Here is a 15,692-nt window from a genome sequence, read left to right on the forward strand (position 1 = left end):
AGCATGCAAATGACCAGGGACTGGGGCAGAAGGGCACACCAGTAAAAGCCCAGGTGACAAACCCAGGCTACCCAGCTCAGCAGCACCAGGATTGGGCCCAATCCCAGCGCATCACATGAGTAGCCCTACCAGGGTAGAGCTGTGCAAGCCCAGGTAGGTAGGGATGTGCACAAAACTGGTTTTACCAGTTCGGTTTTGATTCCAGACTAACCGCTGGGAGAGATAATCAGGGGCTTTGGAGCTGGGTGTTACCAGTACGTTGATGACACCAAGATCTACTTCTCCATGTCAACTTCTTCAGGAGATGGCATATCCTCCCTAAATGCCTGCCTGGAAGCAGTAATGGGCTGGATGAGGGAGAATAAACTGAAGCTGAATCCAAATGAGACAGAGGTACTAATTGTGCAGAGTCAGAACTCTAGAGATGATCTTGATCTACCTGTTCTAGATGGGGTCACACTTCCCCAAAAGGAACAGGTTCGCAGTCTGGGAGTACTTCTGGATTCACACCTCTCCCTGGTTTCTCAGGTTGAGGTGGTGGCCAGGGGTGCTTTCCATCAGCTCCGGCTGATATGCCAGCTGCGCCCATTTCTCAAGATCAATGACCTCAAAATAGTTGTACATCTGTTGGTAACCTCCAGACTTGACTTCTGTAATGCGGTCTATGTGGGACTGCCTTTGTACATAGTCCGGAAACTTCAGTTGGTTCAGAATGCGGCAGCCAGGTTGGTCTCTGGGTCATCTTGGAGAGACCACATTACTCCTTTACTGATGGAGCTACACTGGCTGCCAATAGGTTTCCAGACAAAATACACAGTGCTAGTTATAACTTATAAAGCCCTAAACGGCTTAAGCCCTGGGAATTTAAGAGAGCGTCTTCTTCACTACAAGCCCCACCGCCCACTGAGGTCATCTGAGGAAGTCCGTCTCCAGTTACCGCCAACTCGTTTGGTGGCTACACTGAGACGGGCCTCCTCGGTCGCTGCCCAGAGCTTGTGGAATGTGCTCCCTGCTGAGATACGATCCTCCCCATCTCTGACAATTTTTTAAAAACACCTGAAAACCCATCTTTTTGCCCAAGCTTTCTCAGCTTTTTAAAATTGTCTGTTTCAATTTTATGGTTGATTTTAAACTGTTGATTTGTTTTAACTTTTATATGTGTTTTAATTGTTTTACGTTAACCGCTCAGAGATGAAAGTTTGGACAGTATATAAGTTTGATGAATAATAAAATAAAATAAATAAAACCGGACCCGGTCCGGTTCGACCGCCAGACCGTTTCAGTGGTCTACTGGTAAAAGGGAATCCAGTGAGGATCCCCCTTTACCAGTAAAGAGGCAGGTGGGTTTCCCTAAGCCTAGCGGGGTGGGTGCATGCATGGAGGTCATTAAAATGGCCTCCCCCATGCGTAGAGGCCCAAACTGGGCAGGAGGGGGCCCGAATTGGGCTTCCGCCAGCCCTAGCTACTCTGGAGGAGGCCAGTGGGGGTAGGGGGAGCTGCCCCTGCCACCCCCTGCAGTAGCCGCTGATAGTACTTGTAAGTACTAACTGACTCCCCTCCTGCCCCCTCTACACTTAGGGAGGACACCCTTCTCCTTTACTGGTAAAGGGGAATCCTCACTGGATTTGAACCAAACCGGTTTGGTTCAAACCGGGGCCAGTTCAGTTCAAACTCGGACTGGTACCGCCCTTTAGGGGGCCGGGACAGTTCAAACTTGGAGTGCCCGAACCGGGTTGGTTCAATGTCAAGCCCGGGTCAAATCAAGCTGGCTCACACATCTCTACAAGTAAGGCTACTTGTGTCAACAGCCTCTATGACTACCAGGCTAGTAGCTAGGGTGTCAGATGTAACCTGTAAGGCAGAGGTTGATCAGTTTTATCTGTGTGGTGGTATTGTTGTAATGACAATTGAAGTATGGCTTCTTTCTGAATAAACATTCTTATCTAAAACTGCTCTAACCAGTTTAAACTAGTGCAAACCAGCTGCAAGGGACTCAAACTGGCTGAAAACAGCTGAACAAAGATAACCAAACAACCCACCGTGACTAGAACAATCGAAAGAAGTACTCAGACCATCAACTTAACTCCCACAATTAATTTATCTGATAGACTCTAACCTGTCCAATCCAGCTCAAAGCAGCTAAAACTAGGTAAAACTGCCTGAAACTGGCTCAAAGCAGCCAAAAGAACTTCAAATCAGCCCAAAGCAGTTGAAACCATTTCAAACAGGCTCTAGGAACATAGAAAGTTACCCTATACCGAGTCAGGCCTTTTGGTTTATCTAGCTCAGTATTGTCTACACAGACTGCCAGCGGCTTCTCCAAGGCTGCAGGCAGGAATCTTTCTCGGCCCTATCTTGGAGATGCCGCCAGGGAGGGAACCTGGAACCTAGATGCTCTTCCCAGAGTGGCTCCAACCCCTAAGGGGAATATCTTACAGTGCTCACACTTCTAGTCTCTCTTTCCTATGCAACAAGGGCAAACCCTGCTTAGCTAAGGGGACAAGTCAGACTTGCTACCACAAGACCAGCTCTCTTCCCTTGGGCTCTAACCAGCCCAATCTAGCACAAATTGTCTGAAGCTGGTCAAAAGTAATAGGGATGTGCACAAAACCAGCTGACCCGGTTCATTTCGAGGCTGAACTGGCTATGAACCCAACCAGGCTAGTTTCGTCCAGCACCACTAGAAACACGCCCCCCCCGGTTTGGTTCAGTCTAGGGGGGTCCGCGAACTTTTCCAAGTTTTTTAAAAAAATTAACCTTAAAAGTGATCTTAGAGGTTGCGGGGGGGTGTGTGCGCGGAGGTTCCCCCTCCCCATGCCAGCCTTCAAAATGCCCCCCTTGGGCCTTTTAGGCCCGTTTTTCAGCCCATTCGGGCCTTCCCAAAATGGCAGCCACCGCACATGCTCAAATGGCCTCTGTGAGGCCTGGCATGGCAGAGGCCATTTGCACATGCGCGGTGGCCATTTTTGCTTTGGAGGCCATTTTAAAATTTTGTTTTTAAAAAATGGCCACCGTGCATGTGCAAATGGCCTCTGCGAGGCTGTGGGCCATGCCAGGCCTTGTAGAGGCCATTTATGCATGCGCAGCAGCCGCCGTTTTGGCCGCCGCACCATTTTTGGAAGGCCCAAAAAATTGGCTTAAAAGGCCCGAGGGGGGCATTTTGAAGCCCGGCGGGGGGAGGGGGAACCTGAACGATCACTTTTATGTTTGTAGGGAGAAAACCCCAACTATCGGGGTGGTTTGGTTCTAGGCAAGACCGAACCGGGGGGTGTTTGGTCCAGGTGTTGACCCGTTGAACCCCCGAACTGGAACCGTGAACCCCCAAACCTGTTTGCACATCCCTAAAAAGTAGCTCAACTGGCCAAAACTGGCTTAAAGTGGCTGGAACTGGTTCAAACTGGCCAAAACCCTGGCCCTAACCAGCTGAAGCTCACTCTACCCAGTGTGACCCAGATGAGACTGGTTCAAAGCATCTGAAATCTGCTGGAATCAGTTCAGACTGGCTCTAACCAGCTCAAAACAGCCAAATCTGGTTCAAAGCAACTGAAACTATTTGAAACAGGCTCAAACTTGCTCTCACCACCCCAGTATTGCTCAAACTATCTGAAGCTGGTTCAAACTGACCAAAAGCAGCTCAAAGCAACTAAAACTCACTCAAACTGGCTGTAACCAACTGAATTAGACTCAAACAGTACAAAAACGTCTTAAACTGGCTGAAACCATCTCAAAGCATCTGGAACCAGCCAAAACTCCAACTCTAACCTTTATTTATTTATTTTTGTTTGTTTGTTTATAGTTCAATTTCTATACCTTTTCATTAAAATAATTGCAAAGTGGTTTACAATATAATTAAAACTATGCACAGTTACAATACAAATATATAGATAATATAAATATAAAAATAATATCTCTATTTTAAAATTTAAAAACCTATATATAAAACAGTAATACATAAAACACAAAGCAGCAGCAGTAAAAAAAAAACCAATACTTTTGCTCTTTCAAGGGGAGTGCCACCCCATCCAGAACCGGTTGAATGCTTTCATCCCAACTGGCTCTCCTACTGACCAATAGCACCTCCATCTTGTCTGGATTCAGTTTACTAGCCCACATCCAGCCCATCACAGCCTCCAAGCCCCAATTCAGGCCACCCACTGTCTCGCTAGGATCAGGTGATGAGAAACAGAGCTGAGTGTTATCTGCATATTGCTGACAATGCAGTCCAAAGCAGCGGATTTATTTATTTATTTATTTGATTTCTATGCCGCCCTTCCAAAAATTGCTCAGGGCAGTTTACACAGAGAAACAAACAAACAAACAAACAAACAAACAAACAAATAAGGTGGATCCCTGTCCCCAAAAGGCTCACAATCTAAAAACAAACATGAGATACACAGCAGCAACAGTCGCTGGAGGTACTGTGCTGGGGGTGGATAGGGCCAGTTACTCTCCCCCTGCTAAATAAAAGAGAATCACCATGTTAAAAGGTGCCTCTTTCAATACCCATACTCGAGATATAGTCCAGAAGCATACCATAGTTAATGATACTGAATGCCACGGAGAGGTCCAGAAGAACCAGCAGGGACGCTCTCTTCCTGTCAAGGTCCCGGGGTCCTGCCCTTCCTTAATGAAGCGTTGGTTATAGCCTCCAACCACTGCCTGGCAGATTTTATTAGCCATGAAGGGCAAGGGTCTAGCGCACACGACATTGCCTGCACACAGGATCTTTGCCCACATCCTCAGGCTATACCAATTGAAAAGAATCCAACACAATAGGACCAGACGCTACCTGAGGCACATCTGCCGGAACTGCCACAACTCTGGTGTCCAAATCAGCACAATGCAAGCGACTTTATCTGCAAAGTGGCATGCAAACTTGTCACAGCAGGCAATAAATGGTTCTTCCCCCCATTACACAGGGGATATGTGAAGCGACAACTTTGCTACATGAAAAAGCTCCATTGGCCTGCACTGAGCAGGTGCAATTGATGTGGAGAAAAAAAGTTTCTTCGCCACCCCCACTGCCACGGAGTAGTCCCTAAAATGGGTTCTAGCCCATGTTTGGTCAGATTCATCACGAGTCTTCCTCCAGCATTGTTCCAGCAGTTGTCTGAGTTGTTTCATTGCCCTAAGCTCCTCATAAAATCAAGGAGCAGAACAGGCTCCACCAAGCTGGAGAGGGCATTTAGGAGTGACCATGTCAATAGCTCAGGCTGTCTCCACGTTCCAGAGATTCACCAGGGCCTTGACAGAGTCACCAGCAATGGACACTGGAAACTCCCTGAGGGCTGTCTGGAAGCTGAACAGATCCATAAGCCTCCAGGGACAAACCATTCTAATTGTTCCACCACCCCTGCTGAGGATAGATGAAGCAGTCAGTCTAAACCCCACCAGATAATGATCTGCCCATGAGGAAAGTTATCTCAAACTCTGCCACCTCCAGATCATTTATTCCTTGGTCAGCAAAAACCAGATCCAAAGTATGTCCTCCCACATGGGTAGGGCACGATACCAATTGAGATAGGCCCATGGGTGCCATGGAGGTCACGGAACTGGTTCAAACCATCTCAAACTGGTTCAGAGTGTGTCTAGCAGAAACTAGTTCAAAGCAGCCAAAACTGGCACAATTCTGCCAAGACTCTCATACCAATTCAAACTGAACAGGCTGAACTGGCTCAAAATGGCTCAGTAGCTCAATCCAGCTCAAACCAGCAAAAAAGGTCTCAAATGGGTTGAAACTGGCTCAAACCAGCTAAAGATGGCCAAAACCAGCTCTAACCAGCTCAATCTGGCTCGAACAGCCAAAACTGGTCCAAAGTGACTGCAGCAATTTGAACCTGGCTCTAACCAGCTCAATCTGGCTCAAACTGGCAACCCTGCAACAACTACATAACAGATGGTGGATGGCCTTGCTGGGAACTAAGCATACCTATCATGTCCTTATATCAAAAGAGAATCATTTGTTATTGTGAAAGATAATCTATGGACCAGGTCTCACGATCAGCTTCCCGGTTCCTACGGGTGAGCAGGAAGGGAGCCTTGGGCAGCCGGATCAGCCACCCACACGATGGCCGGCTCCGAGCTGGAGCCGGCGGGGGCTGGGGAGCTCGGGGGCCACATGGCCCCCGGAAACCCCAATATGCCCTGCGCGAGCGCGCAGGGCATACTGGGGAGACCCCCAAGCCGAGAGGCTGCTTGCTTGTAAGCCTCCCGGCTGGGGGTCTACTCATGAGTAGCCGCGGCACAGAGCCGCGCCACGGCTACTCTCGAGCAGATAGCCCGGGTTTGCGGAGCGCTCACTCCGCAAACCCGGGCTAAGGGGCGGGCTACAGGAGCGGGTGAGCCGCTCCAGAACCACCGGGCTCGGCTGCGAGCCCAGTGGTTCTGACGATCACAAAAACCGGGCTAGGATTCTCCTAGCCCGATTTTTGTGATCATAAGAATAGCCCCTATGTTTTATCCAACTGAAGTTTTATCCTTAGTTTGAAATTTTTTTGATGTCTCAGGTAACTTTCCAATGATTCTGGCCTTATCAGTTCCAATTAAAAAGTTGAACATTAAAATTTTGAAAGGAAAAGAAGGGATCTTCCAATTTGTTTGATAGACAACACTGGCTGACATTTACTCCTTTCTGAGTTTGTTTATGGCGTATCCGACCAACTATTCAAGTTTTAAATACATAAAATAATGTTAGCACATTTTAATGTCAATCACCAAGATATTATAAGAACTTAACCCATTCAGCCATAAAACTAGCTGGGTGACTCTAGGCCAGTCACTTCTCTCTCAGCCTAACCTACTTCACAGGGTTGTTGTGAAAGAGAAACTCAAGTATGTAGTACACCGCTCTGGGCTCCTTGGAGGAAGAGCAGGATATAAATGTAATAATAATAATAATAATAATAATAATAATAATAATAATAATAATAATAAACAAACAATAACAAATGGAAAAACAAATTGTGAATTCTATCTAGAATATTAATGTATTTCAGGCCAGTCCAATTTAGTTATTGTAGGAAAATGGCAGTTCATAACAACTGAATACTTCAAACAGTATCTTTTTTGTTGATGGGTCAAGCAAATCCCTCACTACAAAAAGGGCATGTAGGCTCGTGATGATTGACTATTGTCCAGATCATCAGGATATCAACCAAGGAAACCTTCTGGGACTCTGCCTCTCCTCATCTTGTCAGTGCTGTGCAGTAGCCCTTAAGCAACACTGCTGTTGTCATAACTATGGGAACTTTGGTTGCCACAATAACAGGACTCTGGTTCCTAGAGGAACTCCAGGCGGTAATGATGCAGTTCCAGACATGCCCATAGTTCAGGGTTTGCTCACACCAGATAACAGTGCTTCCATACAATTTAAAAAGAAAAAGAAAAAAGAGCTGGATCTGAGATAGCAAGTCAGTAAGTTATTTGGCTTCATAAGAATGCTTGTTCCTAACTTCCATTTCCCTTTCTGTCTATTTATTTGGACTGTAACCCTGCAGGCAAGGATCTGCTGGGGCTTCTCCACGCCACCCTGTCACGTTTTACACTGGACACTATCTTGGTTCTTTAAGGCACTTAAAATATATACTTGGCTTATTTTACTATTATTAGCCTACTTTAAAGTAGGCTTATGAGATCACCAGGCTTTCTGTGTGTGTCCATGTGTCCCCACCCAACCCCCATCAACTTCACAATGCCTGGACCAATATGAACCAAATCATATACAGTTGTAGGGACACATAGGGACACCTCAACAGCATAGTTTGTGATGAGGTCATTCATGTCAATCCAAGATGGCGGATGCATGAACTTTTGAGGTGCAAGTGGGCTAACCTGTGAACTGCCTAACCAATTTGAACCAAATTTGTTACAGCTGTAGGGACACAGAAGGTCGGATGCCCTAATGTTGTGGTGTGTAATGAAGTCATCCACTCAAATTTAAAATGGCAGCCGTGTGAACATCTGAGGTGTAAGTGGGCTAATTTATGGACTGCCTAATCAATTTGAACAAAATTGGGTACAGTTGTAGTGAGTGACACACAGGGACACCTCAATGGCATAGTTTGTGATGATGTCATCCACACTGATTCAAGATGATGGACACAAACTTTTGAGGCACAAGTGGGCTAACTTGTGAACTGCTTAACCGCTTTGAACCAAAATTGCTCCAGCTATAGGGACACATAGGGACACCTCAATGGCGTAGTTTGTGATGATGTCATCCACCCCAATTCAACTTGGTGGATGCGTAAACCTTTGAGGCACAAGTGGGCTAACTTGTAAACCACTTAACTGATTTGAACTGAATTTGCTACAGCTGTAGGGACACATAGGGACACCTCAATGGCATAGTTTGTGACAATGCCATCCAACACAATTCTAGATGGCGGAGACGTAAACTTTTGAGGCACAAGTGCACTAACTTTTGGACAGTCTAACCGATTTGAACCAAATTTGCTACAGCTGTATGGACACATAGGAATGCCACAATGTTGTAGTTTGTGATGATATCATCCACTCTGATCCAAGCTGGTGGACATGTGAACTTTTGAGGCACAAGTGCACTAACTTGAGGACTGTCTAACTGATTGGTACAGTTGTGATGAGCGACACACAGGGACACCTCAATGGTGTAGTTTGTAATGATGTCATCCACCCTGATCCAATATGGCAGATGCATGAACATTTGAGGCTCAAGAGATCTAACTTGTGGACCTCGATTTGAACCAAATGTAATCCAGTTGTAGAGACAATGAAAGGAAAGTAGGCTGATTAGTTCTTACTAGAACAACTTGTTAATTAAGTTGTTGTTGTTGTTATATTTATTTATTTATTTAACTCCCATAAGTGACATGTTTATGTTCCATTACAGTAAGAGAAAGACACAAGCTGGAAGACCCCCTTTTCCTCATAGCAGATACTTAATTCTGCATTCAGGAAGTGGAAATCCCCATTAATCTCTGTTTCATTCAGGCTACTACTACTTGCCCCTGCCAAACTTGCACTTTCACATTTGTGGTCATGAAAATGGCCTCTGTGCATGTGTAAAGGTCAGTAAAATGGCCTCCATACATGCACAGAGGCCCAAACCAGGCTGGCACTGGCCTTTCCTACTCCGGGGGAGACTGACAGGAGTGGGAGGTGCTGCCTCCACCGCCGCCACTGGCAGAAGCACTTGTAAGTAGCTGCTTATTCCCCCTCCCACCCACTCTAGGGGACCCCCTCTGCCCCCCTTTACTGGTAAAGGGGAATCCTCACCAGATTCCATTTTATCAGTATGGCTCCAAACCATTTTGAACTGGCTTGGTTCAAACTTGAACCAGGTCATTCCAATGGGGCACAAAACTGGACCCAATTCACGCCAAGTTGGCAAAACCAGTTCTGCACACACACCCTACACATCAAACACATCCTCAATGTCTGATGGCAAACTAAGATGTTATTTAAAGTGACAAAAGACTTTCCAGATTCCAAACAAACAAGTTTGCTAAAAATTACAATGTGAAAGCTAGACTAAAAGCTGCACTCTCTTTAGGATGGAATTTTAAAAGTACATTACAATATGGTATGCTGTCAGCAGCAACAAAGAGAGAACTCCTCCCTGTTTCTTCCTCCTGCTAAGATGTCATAAAAATGCACAAAGTGACATCATTGTGCACCAAGTTGGTTGCCATCACAAGTGGCAACTATAAAAGTGGAGACAAGAAAACTCTCAGCAAGACTTCATGTCACACACTATGCCTTACTAAACGTTACAGGAGGCAGAAAATAAAGGGATGCAGGAAGCTGCCTTCAATGGAAGCCTTGCATCCCCAGTAACATTTAGTTTTGTCCTTTTTAAAAGCAAAGTTAGCTGGAATTTAGGAGCAGTGATGCAGTGGGAAGTTATTGGTGATCCACAGTAACATCTCTCTCCTTCACTCCTTCCTAAGAAACTGGACAGAAAGTATATTTACAACAGCTTCAAATAAGGCAAAACAGTCTCTCTTCAGGGTAATTTTGTGCAATGTGCAGAGAAAAACAACACAGAACAAATGGCTGGGTGAACATTCTGTGAGAACAGCACTGTGAGCAATGTTATGAGCTTACATCCTGCACAATGTAAAAATAGTGCTCCACTGTGGTGAAAGCTTAACAAGGTGCCAACACTGAAGCGAACAAACATACTGCCTATAAACTGCATTTAAATGCTGTCTGTCATTTCCTACCACTAGATAACCAACTGGAAAGGGAATGAAGCTCAGGCTTCCCAGGAAGTTTTTCACACGGGGCTTTTAAAGCCCTATAACTTGCATCTCCTCCAGAATAGAGAGGGTGCATTCACATATTGGCCAGATTTACCCTGCGAGTTATTGGGGAGCAGTTCACACACAATTCAGGTTTTTCACTGCACGTTTGAGTGTAGCCCAATTTATATATATATTTTTTTAAAAAAAGGTAAAAAAAATCCACTATTTGTGTTGGTTTTTTGGGACAACTTCGAGTTTGCAGTGAAGTCCCTGGTGTCTCTTCTATTTCGAGTGGTATGCTTCAGCCTCTTCCTCCTCTAGGTCCCATTCAGAACATAATGAACCCCCCTTAGTTCAGATACTGCAGTTCCTTTAAAAAGAGAGAGAGATTTAGAAACCTTTTGAAGCTTGAGCCCTAAAGTTTAGTGAAAGGAAGGAAAAGGTTAAGCTAAAGCTATGGGAAATATGGAAAGTAAAACATAGACTGTCGTGGCATCTGGTTGTGACAGCTGCACTACACAGCTGCCATCAGAGAGATCTAAGAAGTGTGCCACATTTCAGATGTGCTTCTTCTTTTGTGTCTCTCCAACCTCAGAGGAATAGAAAGACCTCAAAGTACCCCTAGAAAAATCCCAAAATAATGCCCCAAAAGCATAATAAAATGTTAATGTGTTATTAACCCATGAAAACAAAGTGTGATTATTGTTCACATGCAGCACTGCCATCAGACTGATAGCTTATGCAAGGACACCACTGTATGTGCTAAAGGCCATCTAACACCAGGGCCCAGAGTCACAGCTACAGAGAACTTGCATTTTGGGCGATATAGAAATGTATTAGACAGACAGACAGACAGATAGACCATGCACAAATGCATGCAGCATGTGCAGCAATACGAAGCAGCAAACAACTACTTGTCACTTGCAAATGCATGCAGTAACAAGTCAAAGGTAACTTTATGGAAAGAAGCCCATGAGAATGAGAATATCCTAGATAGTCTTAAGGTGTCTGAATGTGACATTAAGTGCTTTCCAACACGGCTTCTGGAATTTGTTGTTAAGGCTCAGCATAGAAACAAGAAAAATGAACAGGCTAAATATGATCTCACACAAGCAAGGATGTTGAAGCTTAAGATGCTGGCATCTAAAACTGGTGATAGTGCCATTGACAAATCCTTCCTCCTACATTCAGAGCTTTGCTTCCCCATGTGCAGAGATCTTCTCACCAAACATTGCTATGGAGACAAGCATACACACAGTGTCACCAACTGTTCCGCCATCTACTTGTTATATATACTTGATGCCAGTGCAAGTGAGCCTGAAGGAAGACAAAGAATTATCTGAAGACACTTGTGGCATAGATGGCTCAGCACGTGATAGCAATGGACACAGATATATCAGTCATACAAAATAACAACTGATTCTGAATTGTGTTTACTAAGCCTGTGCCTTTTGATGTATCTAGATCTGCTCTCTAGAGTCATGCATAATGTTGGAAACAAAGCATAAACCCCCATATCTATGTCTGCTGATTAATTACAATCTGACAGTAATCAAAACATGTCGACTGGTTTCCTTGAACTCAAAAACGTAGAATTCAGCACTATATTCATTATTTTCTGTGCCATAATTATTAATTACAGAATTCTGAAAATGGCACTGTATGATCCCCTGTAACTCCACCATATTGTGGAACTTGTTTGGGAAGCCAAATTGATGAAGACCTTTCCTGTCAAAAAAAATCCATATATGAAAATTTTCACACACAACCACTGTATTTGGCTAGCTGACTATAGGATAAGTCTTGATGAGTTTTGTAACTCATTGCTATTTTATTAAAATACATTTAACAATTGTGTTAAACATTTTTTCAAAATGTTCCTAGTTTGCAATTCTTATACCTAATGGCTATATTTTCTGATCAGCTTATCACTTGATAAACTTCTTTGCTTTGTCTACTAAAAATGTTTTTGAGAATTTAAATGGGAAAAGGTGTAAATAATAAAAATGTTTAACAACTCCAGAATGTAATCAAAAAACCTGACTGAAATGAAAGCCAGAGGTCATTCACACAATCAAAAACTATGTTCTTCCTGGGTTTGGGTGCTCCCAATTTTCGGTTGTGTGGAAGCAAGGTAGGAGGAAAACCTGGGTAGAAGTGATTGTGTGGAAGCAAGGTAAGAGGAAAAACTACCCAGGTTTCCCTCCTACCTTGCTTCCACAGAATTGGGAGCACACATACCTCCCAAACCTGGGTAGAACACAGTTTTTGATTGTGTGGATGAACTCTTATTGTACCATGAAAACCCACGAAGAATCCATGTACAGTGGTCCCTCGACTTACGAAGTTAATCCGTTCCGAACGCACGTTCGTAGGTCGAAATTTTCGTAAGTCGAAAAGCGCACCCACGGAGGTCTGGAAACATTCGTAAGTCGAGGAAACAGCATCTAAAAATTCGTAAGTCGAGGAAGCCGCATCTAAACTGGCAACGACTTCCGGTCATTTTTGTCGTTCGTAAGTCGAAAACTTCGGATGTCGAGTAGTTCGTAAGTCGAGGGACCACTGTACACCCAAGAAAGCCAAAACTGCACAAGAACAGATCCACTATTTAAAAAACATCAGTTGTTGGCTAAATGCTTCTGACATTGCATGGCGCTGTTCATATGACTGTGCATGGGTGAGAGGTGAAGGCAGGGTTCACACAACCGTGGGTGGGTGGGGGCAGGTGCACAGCCTGACCGCCAGTGGCCCATGTGCGGCCTCAGCGGAGGCCCCGCTCACCCTGCCCACTGCATCTGACATCAGACGCGGGGGCTAGCCATGCCCCTACGTCTGACGTCAGATGCAGGGGGCGTGGTCTGGCTCTCGAACGGAGCCCAGCAGCTCCATTAGGAAGTTGGGAGGCAGGCCGGCACTTCATTTGCAGCGCTGGCAATTTAACTCCCAAAGGGGCCACACGGCCCCTTTGGGAGCTAGTCGGGCTGGCGCTGCATTCACGGTGCAGCCAGGAGCAGCTCTTCCCTGCAAGGAAGAGCCGCTCCTGGCCGCACCACAAACGCAGCGCCAGCCCGACTAGCTCCCAAAGGGGCCACACGGCCCCTTCAGGAGTTAGACTTGTGCTGGCGCTGCGTTTGCAGCGCAGCCAGGAGCAACTCTTCCCTGCCTTAAAGGCAGGGAAGAGCCATTCCTGGCTGAGCTGTGAACGCAGCAGCCATTTAACTTCCGAATGGGGGCTGCGTGGCCCCCGCTCGGGAGCTAAACCAGCACCCCAGCATCTGACGTGAGATGCAGGGGGCATGTCAGGGCTGCGAGGCGTGGCCCCTGATTGGGTGCGGCCTGGATTATTTGAACCTGTTTGCCCAATGGTGGCTCCGCCCATGCGTGGGGGAAGGCAGGGTTCTACCTACCTTCTCTTAGACGGCCGCTTGCAGCCCCAAAGGTGCACAAGATGTGCGCTCACATGAGCAGTGGTTCCTGGAACAACATGGATGAATCTCTGCGCTGCTCCCAGCAGCACTGGTAAACAGAGGCTGGAACCTGTTGTCCAGGCCTCTGGGAATCACACATTGAAATGTGCAACATGCACAATGCACTGGCAGATTCCCCAAGAGACAGGTGCTCTAAGCGCCCGTCTCTGTGTGCAGCCAGACTGGAAGCAGCCCAGCTCGCACACAAAGAAGTAGCCCAAGTCAAGGGAGTGCTCGCTCCCTTAACCTCGGCTAGCAGCCAGACTAAAAAGCTGGACTAGGTGGCTCTGGCTAGCTGGAATCAGGCTTGATCCCAGCGGTTCTCATGCACAGCCTAACCCAGGCCTGGCATCCCTTGTGGGTTAGGCTGCACGTGAGAAGAGCCGTCATGACTGGTACTGCTTCTACCAGTTGCTGGCTAAATCTTCTGATAGTGCTGAGCGGTACAAAAGCATCAAAATTGCATAGGCATGCACACTTGAATGTTTTTACTTCTCAGTGTGATGATTCAACCTTCCACTCCCCCTACATAAAGGCACCAAAATGGGGATGCTCTTAGGCCCACATTTCCTGATGGTCTGAAAAGATGAAGTGAACTGGTGCAGCTTGTGAGGTTCAGATTAAGAAGGAACCAGATTAACATCACCAAACCCTATTGTTCTATGTCAAATAATGCAAGTCAGGGAAGAAAGCTATACTGCAAACAAACAAAAACCAGCCTACTAGTAGTTTACTTGAAGGCAACCACAAACACAGAAAAGGCCCATTTACAAACAGTAACATTCCCATTTCTTGATTTAAGTTTTTATTCTATGCTGTCTTTAAACTCAAGACAAACTTATTTTGCTTGGTTCCCAACTGTCATAGCTAAGTAGTATCAAGAGTAAAAACTAATTTCTGCAAGCAACTGGAAACATGCTAAAGAAGAAAACAACTGTGAACCAAAATGGGTTATTCCATCAAGCCACAGATTTTGGTTCCCCAAAATAAAATTAGTTGTCATTAAGCCTAGTGCCTCCAGCTTATGTTGCTTGAATCTTAGAGTTATATAAAAGGAAGCAAAAGCAAAATCAGCTTATGTCTAACTTGAGCAAATGCTTTTCATTTCATTTAACATCTTAAGGTCACCCAAGCAATGAATCATGTGCAATTCCAAGGAGAGAAGGCATTTCTATGGTTTTATTATAAAGTCCTTCTAGATGTCCATAGGATTTGTAGACCAGAGAGACAAAAAATATTTCTTGGACTCTCCCACTACAAGGGCAGGAAATGTTTTCTACCCAATGCTGCAACTCAGTTGTTAGCTTGTATTATCTGTGAAACAGGCCAAAAATTGAGAAGGGGCTAGAATTCAATGATAAAGAAATTTTATATCCTGTCCTTCAGTATCTCCAGTTAGGCCTCTTTAAGAAGCAGACACGATGTCGGGGTTGACAGCCATTGAAAGAATGGATCCAAAGAACCTGGACTGCCATGCCCCTGGGGCCATGCTTGGAGCCCCAGCCACACCTCTACGCCTAACATCGGGTGCAGGGGGCTTGGCTACATTAGCAAATGGGACTGCATGCCCCATTTGGAAGTAAAATTTGGCCAGCACCACATTTGCAGCATGGCCGGTATGGCTTCTCTCTGCTTGCAAAAGCAGGGAGAGGTCCCAGCCAGGCTGGGAGCCCAGCGCTGGCTGAAATTTCTCAGAAACGGAGCTGTGCATTCTTACAAGGCAGCTTACAAGTATTTTAAAAATAGAAAAATGGAACAATAAAATACAACACCTAAAAATAATTAAAGCAGAAACAAAATAAGATAATAGCAGAATAGAACATGTGAAAACTTAAGGAGTTTTCAGATGTTCTTTCAATGCATGGACAGAGAGGAGTTGGATCAGTCATGCTTTTTCCATGCATGACCTTCATGGGCTCAACTGAAGGCTTGAAGGCAGCCTATAGGATCATTCTCATGACCAGCTCTACCTAGGCTAGGGCAGCCCTACCTGGATAGA

At 45.4% G+C, this 15,692-nt stretch overlaps 1 protein-coding gene across 10 annotated transcripts in view; it reads right to left on the reverse strand.

The window, feature by feature from the left end:
- PDE11A (phosphodiesterase 11A) overlaps positions 1-15,692 on the reverse strand; it is a 299,742-nt gene that overhangs the window by 176,586 nt on the left and 107,464 nt on the right. The window lies entirely within an intron of this gene.

The sequence above is a fragment of the Hemicordylus capensis genome, chromosome 1 (assembly GCF_027244095.1).
Source record: "Hemicordylus capensis ecotype Gifberg chromosome 1, rHemCap1.1.pri, whole genome shotgun sequence".
NCBI classification, from domain to species: Eukaryota; Metazoa; Chordata; class Lepidosauria; order Squamata; family Cordylidae; genus Hemicordylus; species Hemicordylus capensis.